Source organism: Heterocephalus glaber, unplaced genomic scaffold, assembly GCF_053883595.1.
Source record: "Heterocephalus glaber isolate CG9 unplaced genomic scaffold, H.glaber_assembly_v1.0 deba00000621, whole genome shotgun sequence".
NCBI lineage: Eukaryota > Metazoa > Chordata > Mammalia > Rodentia > Bathyergidae > Heterocephalus > Heterocephalus glaber.
Window position 1 is genome coordinate 35,030,631 of NW_028258153.1, and position 13,473 is coordinate 35,044,103.

Consider the following 13,473-nt stretch of genomic DNA (forward strand, 5'->3'; position numbering starts at 1 on the left):
TCATACTACAGTGATGAAAGCCACATGATATTGACATAGGCCACCAAGTAATCCCAATAAGCAAAAATAATCCAAACAAGGGAAATACTGTAAATCCCAACGGGCTAGATATTTGAAAGAGGAGTTCGCATTCTCTAAAATTGAACAACTAATTCTAAGAACAATGGAAGTTAAGAGTAAGGAATGTTTATTGAGGGAGAGACAGCTTCTCCCTGAGAGGGACAGAAGGGGACCCCATTTCCCAGGGGGGTTTTATGGAGCAAAGCCACAAGATGAGGCAGGTACAAAAGTGGGACAAAACTAGTCAACTAAGAAAACTAGTCAACTAATCCAATGGAAACTCACAAGGTGAGCATAAGTTGGAACAAAACTATAGTCAGCCAATAAGATTACAAGTACATCCATCCAGGTAATCTATTTTTATTCATTAGGTTCATTGGTACATTTTAGGTGTACAATATGACATTCATCACTGGGAATTCATACCTTTACATGACATATCTTGGTTCTTATTTTTCTCTCCATTCCTCTGCTCTCCCTTCAACCCCTCCACCACTCCCTATTTACAAAGACTTTGTTTCTGTTTTTTCCTTTTCTCATATTTATTCCTTTCCCTTTTTTTCCCTTCACCTATCCCACCCATTTCTCCTTCCCATTTGGACCTTTTCTTCCTATTTCAAATTATCCATTATACATTTTGATCCTTATTTACACTATCAGTTTCTCACACCAGATAAACTATTTGGTATTTACACATGTGTGTACAGGTAATATTGATTAAATGGGAATCAAATGGGAAAACATGTCATGTATCAAGAATACATAGAATGAACAAGGAATTTCCAGAAATGAATTGGGCTAGGGAGTTTTTTTTTGGTCCCCACTTAAAGTGATTGATGACTATTTGGAATGTCACTGCTATTCATCTCTAGGGAAAGTAGATAAGTGTAGTACTTTTTCTTCTCAGAATGTTGACCTTCAGTGAATGTGTCTCCATTATCTTCATATTGATTCCTCAGAGCCAGCCCTGTCTAACTGCCTATAAGATATCTAATTAACTTAGTGCTCTATAATAGTATTGGCAAAAAAACAGACATGTGGATCAATGGAATAGAATAGAGTATGCAGAAATAACTCCAGGCACATTCTGCTACCTGATCTTTGACAAGGGGGCCAAAAACTTATACTGAAGGAAAGATAGCCTCTTTAACAAATGGTGCAGGAAAAACTGGTTTCCACATGGAGAAGACTGAATCTAGACCTATATCTCTTACCATGTGCTAAACTAAAATCAAAATAGATCAAAGATCTAAATATTAAAAAAGAAACAACCTGCTGAAAGATAAAATAGGTAAAACTCTTGACAAATGGACAGGCAAAGAGTTTTTGAGTAAAAGTTCATTTGCACAAGAAATAATACCAAGAATCAATAGGGATCATGTCAAACTAAAAAGCTTCTGCAGAGCAAAGGAAAACACTAACAAAGTGAAGGGAAAACCTACAGAATGGAAAAAAATCTTTGCCATCTATTTCTCAGACAGAGGACTAATATCTAGAATATATAAAGAACTCAAAAAAAATCAGACCCCCAAAACAAAAGAACAAATCAAAAGTGAAATGAATAGGCATTTCACAGAACAAAAAGTACAAGTACCCAACAAATAAATGAAAAATGTTCAACATCACTGGCTGTCTGAGAAATGTAAATTAAAACAATGCTGAGACTCCATCTTACTCCAGCAAGAATGGCTATAATCAAGAAATTGGATAACAACAAATGATGGTGAGCCTGCAAGGAAAAATGAACCCTTCTACACTATTGGTGGGAATGTAAACTATGTACACAACCACTATGAAAATCAGTATAGAGATTCCTGAAAAAACTATAGCCAGAAATTCCATTCAACCTAGCTCTAGCTATTCCTGTTCTGAGTATCTTCCCCAAAGAGCTAAAGATATCATATTACAGTGATACATGCATATCAATGTTCATAGCAGCACAGTTCACAATAGCTAAACCTTGGAAGGGGCCTATACGCCCATGAACTGATGAATAGATAAAGAAAATGTGGCATTTACACACAATGGAGTGCTACTCTGCCACAAAGGATAAACTTGATTCATTTGTAGGAAGATGGATGCACCTTGAGACCATGTGAAGTGAAACAAACCAGATACATAACCTTAAATATCACATGCTTTCTCTTATATGAGAAATCTAAATTATAAATAAAGAGCAAAACAAAAGATAGATAATAGAAAAACGGAAAGTTTCCTAGAGGAGTCCTTGGTTTATTAAAACATTGCAATTTTATTTCTGGATTTTATGTTTGTAGTGTTTGGCAGCTTTTTAAAAGTATATGAGTTTTAGACTTCACTAGTCAGGGTTCTTTCTCCATTCATGATAATATCACTTTGTATTTTTGTCAAATAAATAAACCTTTGGATGTGAAAAAATTCAATATAGTCATCACACAAACAACGAGTCATCCTATGATCATGTCAATATATACAGAAAAAACATGACAAAATTGAATTGCCTTTCAAAATAAAAACTCACACTAAATAAGAAAATATATTTCTAGATTTATAATAAAAAGGAATGCTACTTTTTACTACACATTTGCATTGCAGTTATAATAAACAAATTTAGCCCCATCCCTCCAAATGTATCATCATCATACGTCATCAGTTTAAAAACACTAGGATAAAACAGAACATTCTATGACCTTCAAAAGGAAAGAAAGAGGTTACAAAAAAGGATAAAGAATCTTTATGGCTTAGATATAAATCAACATAATCAATAACATTTGAAGCTTACAAACTAGAATACTATAAAATCAAACCATCAGTCAACCTTGAGGGTAGAGTCATTTTGGATATAGATAGTCTTAAAAAAAATCTACTTCCATTTCTCAAAAAATGACTAGGAGGAAACAGATTGTGTTCCACCAAAATAATGGCATGAACTAAGAAAGAGAAAAGCATGGGATATGAGTCACCCAGATTTCTAGGTAAATAAAAGGTAAAGGAGGCACAGAGCAGAAAAATAATCCCTGAGAAACGGTAGCCACAAGTTGACCAAAGTTCTACATCAACTCACAGCCCAGATTCATGTTACTCATATGGTCCCAAAACTTTCAGCTGAGTATTTACCTTAAAATTTACTGGTCCCACCTAAGGCAAATCCTCTTGGAAAGAAAGTACCTTCTTCCTAGGCTTCAATTAATCCTCACAATTAAATTTTCAGGACAATGAATGGCTCAAAGAGAAAGATCACCAAGTATACAGGAAGTGGCAGCATGAGCAGGAACCAGTAGAAACAGACAACATAAACAGATATAGAGAGATTTTATATGTTGGTATTAACATGGAATAGAAAACAAATATACTATATTTACTATTTTTAAAACAATTTAAAAAATCTGCAGGTAAGGAAAAGGAGATTTCAAAGTGACCATGTAGCCTGTGTTGTGGTACGTGACTATCATCTGAGGCAGGAGGATTGAAAGTTAAGGACCATCCTAGACAACTTAGTGACTTTGTGGGGAAAAAAGGAGGGGTAGGGGAAGCATCTCAATGTGAAGGCCCTGAGTTCAATATCCAACACCAAACAAACAAACAAACAGTAAAGGTGTTGGGAGACCCCCAAACCTACCAGGTGCAGGGATTTGCAAGCAAGGGCATTTATAGGATTTGGGATTTTGTCATAATTGCAGCTGAGATGCATTACACGGAAAGCTATAAATCAAAATTTGCAAAGGAAAAAGAGGCTAAGAAGAAAGGCTGGGAGAAATGTGTTGAGTTATAACAAGATATTCCCCCTATGCAATTATGTGATAATATTAACATTAAAAAGCCCCTGCCACCCATCCTAATTAACACCAAAGATAACTCCAAAAGGGAAGGACTACTGTAGTGCTAAAGGGAGCCTTGGACTCCACATCCTCTCCATCATTCATGAGCTCCTCTGAAACACGCAATCTATGTAAACCCGCGGTTTGTTCTTCACACACAGATTCAAAGTGGATCTCCAATGCCCATGTTCAGCAACACTGCCAACTGTGAAAACCTGTGGACTGTCTGCAGCCTCCATTTAGGAACAATTGCTATTTTGTTAGCTTACTGAAGCAAAATTTAGTTTAATAACTAACATACAATAAAATCCCTCTGTTTAGATTAAAATTATAATAGCAAAAATCAAAGGCAAAGACAATCTAGCAACATCTGAAGTGGAAAAGGCTGAGGGGCTGGCTCCAACTGAATGAAAGCACATTCCCCTTTCTGCACAGAGATTCTAAGCTGACATACTATGCTTCATTTCAATTATTGTACTTGGGCTTAGGATATAGCTTTTTAAAACAGGCACTAACAACTAGTGTTATCAAGGTCTGGATATTGTTTTGTGAGGAAAATTCAAAGAAGAATGCTTTTTCTAAACCCAAACAACACAAGAGACAGTCTTTGAAAAGAACAGGGTTTTGGGGAGTAGCACAGCATTGTGATGGCATTAAGTGTACTACAGTAAACTCTGAGGGGATTTAAGGAAGTTGAGGACTGGGGTAATTTTTAAAGAGAAAACGAGTGAGATTACATCAATTGTTTGGAAGCAGTAATCCTTGGCTACTAGGATCGCTAATGAGGGTGGCAGGAGTCCAAGGCCGGATGGTGCAAGTTGCAGCACGGACTTCTTTGCAGAAGTTTTCTGCGCACGGTTGTGGTTCCAGGAGAGGCTTTCGTCGTTGTTCTTTTCCTCAAGTACTGGCATGTGGTCTCCTGGTTCATCGCCTCGAGGCTTTATTATTGTGGCTGGTTAAGGTTTGACACAAGCGGCTCCTGACAACTTTCACAGAAAACAGAAGAAAAGGGGTGTGTGCTTTAATCCATTTTAGGGGCTGTAGAAAAGGATCGGACTTCATACATTCAGCTGCGAACAGCAAACGAGCAGTGGGGCAGGTGCAGGCCGGCCCGGTGAAAGGAACTGGGCCCCACGCTAGCCCTGCCACCGACCTGGCACGAGGCTCCGGCCCTGTGCTCTGTGCATCCGCGGGCCTCGTGGCCACAGGCTCCGCAGTCAGGGGCACAGGTCCTCCTACCCCGTCAACCGCACAGCGGGAGGTACCGCGTTTTCAGGCCGGCGGTAACGGGGCGGTCCCCTCGCGCCCGGCCCGGCCCGGCCTAACCCGGCGTCGCGGGCGCTCGCCCAGTTCGGGGCGCGCGGGCGCGGTCGGCGGGAGGAAGACAAGGAAGTTGCCCAAAATGAGGAAGCGCCGCGCGCCTGCCGGCTGAGGCGACCCAAGGGCAAGGACACGCGGACGCCCGGACGCCCGAGCACCGCCGGAGCCGCCCGAGCCCGGACGAAGACGATCCTCCCCGGAACCGCCCTGCCTCACCTGGCGCAGGTAGGTGTGGCCGCACGTTCCCTCCCCGCGAAGCGCTCCGGAGGCCTTCGGGCAGGGCCCCGGCGAGGGGAAAGTGCCCACTGGGGAGAGGAATCTGGGCAGGGGAAGGTGTTCGTGGGCCTGCGGCCTTTGAAAATAGGAGGGAGTGGGATAAAACCACTGACTACAACAGGTTCTGGCAGCTTCCCACCGGAACCTAGGCGCGGGGCTCCCACTGCGGCGCCGGGACCCAGGGGCTCGGACCATGCGGTCCGGAAGTGCGGAGCGGCGCGCTCCTGGGGAGTCCGGGCTGGGACACCAGAGGAGGTCCTCAGGCCGCTTAGGCGAATCCGTGGGAAAGTGCTGCAGGCTGTGTGTGTGAGTGTGTGTGTGTGTGTGTGTGTGTGTGTGTGTGTGTGTGTGTGTGTGTCCAGAGGAATGAACCTTTCTGAACCCACTAATGTTGACGATTGTTCTGGTCGACCCATTCTCAGTATAAAGGAACCTAGCCAGTGCATGTGGAGGAACAAGGAAGTTTAAAGTAATAAAGTGTAAATTGGAATTAAATAATGGGGGGGGGTAGCATGGTCCCCAAACCTTGAATTCACCTAAAAACGATAAAATTGAATTTCATTAGTTTGAATGTTCAAGGAGTACAGTCATTGGAGAAGTGAAAGTTTGCATCTGTTGATGTTGGAAGCTGGCAGATTATGTTACCAACTTTGGCCGACTGACCAAAGATTGGGCTGAAGTACAGTAAAACTGTTGGCTTTCTCTTTTTTTTTCTCCTTTTTTTAAACCTTCAGAACATATTAGTATGTAGTAAAAACAAAACAAAAAAGTTGGAGGTTGTATGGTTTCTCTTATATGAGAAACCCACAATATAAATAAAGAGCAAAATAAAAGATAGATATAGGAAGTAGGGAGATAGAGACCAAGAGATGGAAGGACAGGAGAGGGAGGAGAGATGGAGATGAAAGAATTAAGCTGTGTTGGATCAGGAATGTAGTTCAGCCATGTGGCGCCTGCCTGGCAAGCACAAGTCCCTGAGTTCAGTTCCTGGTACAAAAAAAAAAAAAAAAGGAGAAGGGGAAGAAGAAGGAGCTCAGCTGTGTTGTGTACATGCACTGACTCCCCATGAAGAATGTAAACATGATGTATTGCAAATATGTACCAATAAAAAAAAAAATCGAAAAAAGTTGAAGAGCCATATCTGAATCTTCATATTTCAAAAAAGAGTAACTATATGATGCCTGAGAATTCCTAGAATTGAATTGATTTCTATCATCTGATTACTTCATTGCCTTTACAAGCAACTCCTTAATTAAATACATTGACGTGTTCCTGTTCTCTAAAAGTCCAAATAGTGCATGGATATATTTGTATTTGAGCTAAAGGACTTGAATTCTTATAAAGTATTAGGTGTTTTAAGGGAGAAACATTGCCAGTTGAAATTATTTTGTCAAATGATTTTGTTCTATCCAAAGCATACTTTTGTATTAATGTATTTAGAGACGTGTTTTCAATAAACAACTTGACTTGTATTCTCTGTGTTTGAAGTGCCTTATTGAATTTTTTACATAGTGTTAGTGTTTTTTAGTGTACTTTAGGATGCAAATGGGGTATATGCTTTAGGTCTTTATCATTTACCTAAGAGATGCAGTTGGTAGAAAGATTATTTTATTACCAGGTTTACATTTCAGAAATGGTTCTCATAGGTCTTCTTTGGGCTTATTCTTAATGTTGGTGTAACCTCTCTGCTTGTTAAACCAAAGGTTTCCTAGTAGAATTTCACTTATACAACTTAATACATGTCTGTAGTTATTCAACAGCCTCATGCCAAGATGTGTTTTGGAATTCAGGATTTTTCAGAACATAGAATTTAAAATTAGAATCTAAATATCAGAATATAGAAAGGCATTCATATGTAGTGACTGCTGGTTACAACTACCTAAATACAGTCTGATAGCATCCTTTCATCCCACACATTAATATTTCTGTACTTTTATATTGGACACTATGAATATTCTCATTACACAGAGTTAATAAAGACTAGCGATGTGTCAGATTAGGGCAGGTGTTGTCACTGAATAAAATTCCCTAAAATTCATAAAACAATTTTTAAAAACTTGCTTTTCAGAGCTGAGGCTGAGGACTTGAGTTTGTGGTATTTGACCCCTGATGTGTGTTTATATAGCCCCATATTTCACTTTCTGGTAATTGGATGGACAGTTCCCTTCTGTTCATACCCTTTGAAATAGCAAGATATCACTATTAAATCCATCAAAATATGGATCCATCAAGTAAGTGAACTGTTTCATCCTTTAGTGATATAATTTCAAACAGCAGTTTCCCAGTTTCAGTCATATGATTTGAGAGAAAGAGCAGAAATTACCCAGGAACTGGTTATTGTCACCCTTTAGAGCTGCAAAATATTCTTAAGAGAAAGAGTTTCCTGTTCACTTTGCAGCTGGCTCTATCTACTTCTCTTATCTCTACCTGAGGAATGGCAGGGCAGTCTTTGTCATCTGAGGTAATTGCTGCTTTCTCAACTTTCAATGAATAGATTTTTTTCTTCCCAACTGCTCCCTCCCCCAACTCACCTCTCCTACCCTTGTTTTGCAGGTTTTAACATACATTTTCCTCCACTTCTGCATTGGTTTATCTGTTACTGGATAGAGATAAATGAGAATTTAGAGGTTTGAGGACTTATTAAAAAATGTCTACACACTGAGTAGGTTTTTTTTTCTTCCTTCTAGAAAGCAATTAAAGTCAAAAGGCAGAGTTCAAAAAAGATAACAAGAGATTACAATTAAATTGCCCAACTTGATTGTGTCTTAACACTTTACTCTTCTACCTTGAGTTTGAACAGGTTTCATTTGAATACTATGGAAAGAAGTTTTTCTACTGAAAAACTGGTAAGATTATGAAAAGAACTAGACTGGGTGGATTGTGGGAACATTCGTATATTTTTATGGCATGTTTGTTTGTACCCATTGGATTTTTTCTTTATGAATCAAATACATTTCACTCTGTCTCTCTTGAAAGGTAGTCAAATTGGAATCTTAAATATAAATTTAGCCAATTCCATAGATACTCAAAAAAGAATATTTTTTATTTATATTACATTTGGTTTAATAAATCTAAAAGTGGCTCTCTCTTTATTCTATTTCTTGGAAACCACATATTTATTTCTGAGGGCCAGCCCAAAGGCACATGGTAGGAGGAGAAAGTAGACAGTTAAAAATGCTGGTAAAGACAGCATTACCACAGAGGGGCAAGTACTCTGAGCTTTGTGAGGGGTGCTATCTCAGGAGGAACAAAGGTACTTCCCCCAACTCTCAGTGTAAACCAAGCAGGTAGTATATCTGCAAGGAGAGGCTGGCCTGGTGTTCAGGTGAGTAATGCCCGAGTATTGGACCTGGGTATTGTTAATGAGGCGAGAAACGGCCCAAGGTAGAGATTTAGGGAAATACATAATTTAAATACCAATGAATTTAAATACTGATCTGTACCCAGCCCAATCTTTGAATATTTGATTAATATAAAAATATTTGGTACAAATTCCCAATGATGAATGTCATCATATTGTATACCTAAAATGTACCAATAAACTTAATGAAAAAAAATATTTGAGTGCTCAACATGTGCCTCATGATTTTCTTACTCCATTGATTAATCTTCACCAATAAATCTTTTACACCCAGCGAGAAAGAACCAACCAGAGACCGATATTAAATCTACACAGGAGTTTATTACTGGACAGGACCCGAGCATCAGACTCAAGCCCCGACTGGGGGTTGACAAACATGTTTTATACACCTTTGAGGCCAACAGTTTCTAGGCCCCCCCTATGGGATAGAACTAGTAAAGCAAGCAAAAGGTACAGAATCGGAAAGTCCTGCTGTTAGAACATTTGTAAAACAATAGTTGATTAATTGTTGTTTCTCAGAGACTCTCTAAGGGGAGGAGGTTTTTAAGCTTCCTCCTGAGTTCATCTAAAGGGCAGGCAGGTGGTTCCTTCCACAGCAGTGTGGAGTCTGTCTTGCTAACTAGGGTCCTTCAAATCCTCATTCTGTCTTGGTGAGTACGGCGGTTCCTTTTTAGTTGCCATGGAAATATTTTGGTGAGATCTGAATTAATTTGTCCTTTTATTTGATCTTAATTTGTAACAGCTACCTCTAGGCTTTCCCTCTTCCTCTAAAGTAAGCCTTACATCTTTTGAGCTATTTCTTCTAGAATTAGGCTCATTTCCTTAAACTAGGTATAGTTCCAAAATGTTTTGAGGCAGCAATTTCAGGCAGTATCTGTGACTTCCTAGTCTGGGAGCTGAGGCATCGGTAGTTCTGGACCACCTGCCATGCACACCATCCCAGGATAATTACTCTCAACTGGAGATTGCTAAGGTTTTCGGGATTACTTTGTTGTGACTGTGGATGTATCGTTTAGTGGCCCCTTGGTCTCAACATGCCCCAGTCGCCACACCAGGCTGGAAGCCCACTGTTCCCTGTACCTGTGTTCAGTGCCCAGCATTCCAGGATGGCAGCAAGGGGTATCAACCTCTCAGACCGGAGAGCGAGGACCCTGGAAATATGCTGTGATCTGAATGTGATTGGGTGTGCCTACTGCTTGTGCTGGGAGCCTGATCCCTAGTGCTGTGGTGTTGAGAGGCGGAACCACTGGGAAGTGATTAGGCATGGGGCATGCATGCTCCTAAGAAAGGCTTAATGTAGTGCCTTGCAGCTCTTTTCTGTTCCTGCATGAGTGTGCCCGAAATAACCCGTATTTCTGGCTTCCAATGTGATCTACCCACCTTGCATGGGCTCCTACATGATGCTGTCAATCATGTGATGTAGCCCTCACCATAGGGAACTCCCCCATCCTGGACTTCCAGCCTCAACTATTGTCATCACAATAAACCTATTTTCTCTGTGAAGTACCAACTTCCAGGTATTTTGTTATAACAACAGCCAACAGACATACACGGCATATACTGTGTTAACTTACTTTTTATTGTACCCCTCTGTTTCTCCTGGAGTAAAACTTTCTTTTGTTTTGGGGGTTGCTGCTTGGCTTGCACTGTATCTATTACAGTTTTCCTCCTACCTTTCTGACATAAAGCCAGTACCCCTCTTAACAAAAGTTTCCACAGAGATAGATATGCCAAGTAACCTCTCAGTTTCAACTTTGTTTTTTTCTGGATTCTTGTTTTATTGCTGCAATCTGATATTGACTCTTAAGTCATGCTACACATATGTCAATAAATGAAGAATGTCTTGGAGGAATTTGTTGACTAAATATATTTTCTGCTAGTTACTTATGCTAGTCTTTGTTTTGCCTTAGGTTGTATTGGCAGCTCCTTATCAGCATTCACCTATAATTTACCTGTTATAAATTCCTTATCATAAGTTTGGAGCTCATTTCTCCCTTTCCGCTCCATCTCCTTGGTTCCCAAATTGAATGCTGTGCTGTGTTCATCAGCCAGGGATGGAGTAAAGTCCAGCAGTCAGGGATGCACTCCCTGGGTCTGTCCAAAGCCTTTGTGCAGGTGGTAGGCATACCAGTTCTCTGAACGGACCCATCCTAACCCCACAGAGCACATCGCTCTGAGAGTACCGTGCAGGCCAGGGCTTCTGCAGCTGGAAACAGGTGACTTCTTCCTGCTGCTTTATAGCTCTTCAGGGTTTGCTTTGGTACAGGCAGAAGCTTGTGGCTATCTTCATCTTAAGTGCTAAGAATACTTGAAGTATTGATACAGTGTCTCAAAATCACACTTACTGAGTTTTTTATAGATGTTGAGAGTGGCGATCCAGGTCCTTTTGGGTTCAAATCCCACCCCCTTCTCTCTCTCGCTCGCTCTCTCTCTCCTGTGGTACTGGGAATTGAATTCAGGGCCTTACATGTGCTAGGCAAGTGCTCTACTGCTGCGCTACACCCCAGCCCACACTTTCTTCAGGTTTTCATAAATGGCCTGAGCATAGAGGGCTTCATTGTGCTCTGGGAGCAGACGGTGCTCGCAGTGGCCTCTACCCAGCTTGTGGCAGGACTGATGTAACTGTCACTGCCCCGGGGAGGACAGAGCCTGGATGACTCGGGGAATCTATCCTACAGTCTTGAATGGACTGATAATGGTACCCTGGAAATGATTCAAATAGTGAGTTTCTTTGACCTCAAAGATTATTATCCCCAGCCCTTTCTATTTTGAGACAGGGTCTCGCTAAGTCACTGTATTGCCCAGGTTGAGCTTGAATTTGAGAACTTCCTGCCTCACCCTCCCCAGGGATCCTGATCTTTCTCTCCTCTCTCTGTCTCTGTCTGTCTCCCCCCGCCCCGCCCCCCCCGTGTGTGTGTGTGTGTGTGTGTGTGTGTGTGTGTATTATGGTTTAGATCTAAAATGTCCCCCCAAATACTCGGTGTGTGCAAGGTGATTGAATCATGGGGGTACTGTTCTATCAGTGGATGTTCTATCAGTAGCTGACTGTGCTATTAGGAAGTGGGGCCAGGTGGGAGGTGGCTCTGGGGCCATGACCTAGAAAGGTGCATTCTTGTCCCCAGCTCTTTTCTCTACTTCCTGGCTGCCATGGGTTGAGCACCTTTTCCTCCACTGTGCCCTCTGCCATCCTAGTTCTGCATTGGAGGCTGCTGACTGTGGACTGAAACTGAGCCAATATGAACCTCACATCTCCTCCTTTAGGTGATGGGTGTCACTGATGGGAACATGACTAAGACACTCTCTGTTTCTCTTTTTGTGCATGTGCCCGTGTGTGTGTGTGTGTGTGTGTGTGTGTGTGTGTGTGCTGGGGATTAAGCCCAAGGCTTTTGCACTGAGCTCTATTTTCAGTCCTTTTTATTTTGAGACAACGTCTCACTGAGTCATCAACATGCCTGGGCTGGGCTTGAATTTTCAGTCCTCCTGCCTCAGCCTTCCAAGGTGCTGGGATTACAGGCTTGCACCACCATGCCTGGCCCAATGTTTTGCTTTTGCAAAGTTTTCAATTGCATGATGGACCCATGCGTAAAGAAGTCAGATGCAGTAGGCAGTAGTAAACCCTGCAGACCCCACTCCCACCCATCCCATCACAGGAGAGCAGTTTTATCTTTTGCACTCATCTGTATGTATGTCCCTTCAGCAGCTCCTGTGCTGGGAGAGTGTGTGTGTGTGCTTCGTACCTTCCTAGCTCTGCAACTTTCTTTTCCATCAACAGTATGTGGGTATGGGAGAGAGCTCTCCATATCTGTGATGACTGTATTTTATTCCACAGAATAGAAAATATGAGAGCATATTGATAGGCATTCATATTTTTTTTCCTGATTTTTCTTCTTATAAGAAATGCTGCCATGAATGTTCTTCTTTTTGTTCATTCTCATTCCTTCATCTGCAGTGCACTATCAGGGTAATCTTTATCTCAGGAGAGCTCTTCAGCCCTGTTCTTCTTGCTATTCAGTCTATCAATGGAGTTTTTTTGTGTTAACAAGCAGATGGTTCATTTGCAAGGATGTAGTTAATAATGTGTTAGGTTCTTGCAGTTTTGATTACTAGTTCCCATGCTGACGTTCTCTCCTTGCATGTACCCTTAGTCTCTTTGGGCGTTGGTTCATTTGTTTGCTCCTTTATTGGGAGGGGTAGAGGTACTTGGGACTGAACCTAGGGGTATTCTACTGCATGCCTATTGCCTTAGCCCTTTCTGTATTTAATTTTAAATTCTGAGACAGGGTCTTACCTCAAATTTGTCATCCTTCTGCCTCATCATCTGCTTGCTCATTTGTTGTCTCTTACTTGTGGTGTGAGCTTTCCTGACATGCTTGATAGTTCTGGGTCATGTGCTGATGGTTTTTGTTGAGGCACCATGGGTGGCAGTCTTTAAAGGCTACATTTGTGGGGTGTCTCTCTTGCAGCCTGCCCCCATGAGCTAGGAGAAGATGATATATGGACACACAAGGCAGGAGCCAATCACTGATGTATGGGATGGCAGCCTCTGTTTTTAGTGTATCTGGCTACACCATGCCTGTCCAAACCAAACCAAACTCATACCCTTTCCTAAGGAGGACTTCAGCTGCTTGTTTCACAGCTGAGGAGCTGGAGAGGCAGGGC

The 13,473-nt window shown here is 41.5% G+C and overlaps 1 protein-coding gene across 5 annotated transcripts in view; it reads left to right on the forward strand.

Moving 5' to 3' along the window:
• The first annotated feature begins 4,834 nt into the window (after window positions 1-4,834).
• The window catches only part of Syk (spleen associated tyrosine kinase), an 84,489-nt gene continuing 75,850 nt past the window's right edge, over window positions 4,835-13,473 (forward strand). For all 5 annotated transcript variants that reach the window (XM_004870055.4, XM_021248498.2, XM_021248496.2 and 2 more), the window contains exon 1: window positions 4,835-5,402. The gene's annotated coding sequence lies outside the window, so the exon portion shown is untranslated. The remainder of the gene's footprint in view (window positions 5,403-13,473) is intronic.